A 1,378-nucleotide genomic window follows, 5' to 3' on the forward strand; every position below is an offset into this window, starting at 1 on the left:
GCCGGCGAGCCGTCCTAGCCACACCACCTTGCCCAACTCGCGCGGGTCCTGCCCTCGGAGAGCTCGCAGACCAGTTGCGGAGGTCACTGACTCCGGAAACACCTGGTTTCCCCGCCAGGAGACGCCTAGAGCTCAGCGAGCTGCGGAGGGGTTGGCGCCCCAGAGAGCCCTGGCAGGGGCTGTACCGGGCTTAGCCTCGGGAAGGGCTGAAAATGCTGCGACCTCCACTTGGGTTCGAACGGAGACCCATCTGAACTCTCATGGCCTTTTGTAGAGGGGCTCTGTGTAGCCGCAGGCTGCCTGGAGTTGCGGGCCAGGCTCAGGCTGAGCTCCGCGAACTCCCACCCCCCCACCCCACCCCCACTTCCCTGGGCGGGCCTAAGAGCTCGAGGGGGGAACCCCAAGCAACACCCGGCTGCACACGAACGTCTGCAGATGCTCTCCGCGCGCCGCGACCACCCTGTGTTCTGCCCAGTTCCCCACAAAGTGTCCGGGCAGAGGCGACGTCCAGCGCGACTGAAGAAAGTCCGGTGGAGCCCTCCTTGGCCCCTAGGACCTGCAAGCAGTCCAGGGCTGCGAGGACCGAACAGCGACAGGTGGCCCAGGCTGCTGCGGAGGACAGAGGAGGGGCGCAGAGCCTAGGGCGCAGTTGGTGGCATTGTGGCCCGCGCCGGCGCAGGCGAAAACTCCAAATTGGGCAACCCGTGGACGCAGTTCTGCGCATGTGCAGGAAGCGCCAGAGTTTCACTTTGTAACTTTTAAGTGGTCGGGAAGTCGCCCCGCCTGGCCAGGTGGAGCCAGACCACTCCCCCAGGCCGCGTCAGCCGCGCCGCCGTCGCAGGTAAAGTGGGAAGGGGGCTTTGAGGAGGGCGAAGGGGGCCCTCCGTGGTTTGGGGACTGCGCGACCGAGGGTCTACACTGAGGTGCCACGCCAACTGTCCACTTCCCGGGCGCGGTTCCCAGTTTCTGTGGCTCCCATCCCCTAGCAGGGGGGCCGATAGCGGGGTGGGTCGGAGGAGAGGATCGGTCTGGGGGACCTTAGGACTCATTCCAGCCTCGAATTCCTCCGGACTTCCTGACAGCTTTACCAGACCTCCCTCTCCCGGCTCCAGCTGTTCACCCAGTGGCGGATCCTTTCCTCCTTTCCACCTTTCTCTTTGCAATTTGTTGGCAGCGGGAGCTCTCTCGGATTAATTCTCTCGGATTAACGAGGAGGCTTTTCTTCATTTCTTTGAGGCAAGCCTGGGAAAGGGCCAGGTGTCCAAGGAAATCAGCCCCCGGTGATCACTCCCTGCTGCCCTGGTGGCATCCTGATGAGAGAGGCTGGTGGGGGGGGGTTGGCAAGGAGGTGGCCAGACGCAAGAAAGCAAATCCATCC

At 63.8% G+C, this 1,378-nt stretch overlaps 1 protein-coding gene across 1 annotated transcript in view; it reads left to right on the forward strand.

The window, feature by feature from the left end:
* The first annotated feature begins 110 nt into the window (after nt 1–110).
* The window catches only part of Tmem63a (transmembrane protein 63A), a 38,411-nt gene continuing 37,143 nt past the window's right edge, over nt 111–1,378 (forward strand). The window contains exon 1 of the mRNA XM_015483591.2: nt 111–841. The gene's annotated coding sequence lies outside the window, so the exon portion shown is untranslated. The remainder of the gene's footprint in view (nt 842–1,378) is intronic.

This window comes from Marmota marmota, unplaced genomic scaffold (assembly GCF_001458135.2).
Source record: "Marmota marmota marmota unplaced genomic scaffold, marMar, whole genome shotgun sequence".
NCBI lineage: Eukaryota > Metazoa > Chordata > Mammalia > Rodentia > Sciuridae > Marmota > Marmota marmota.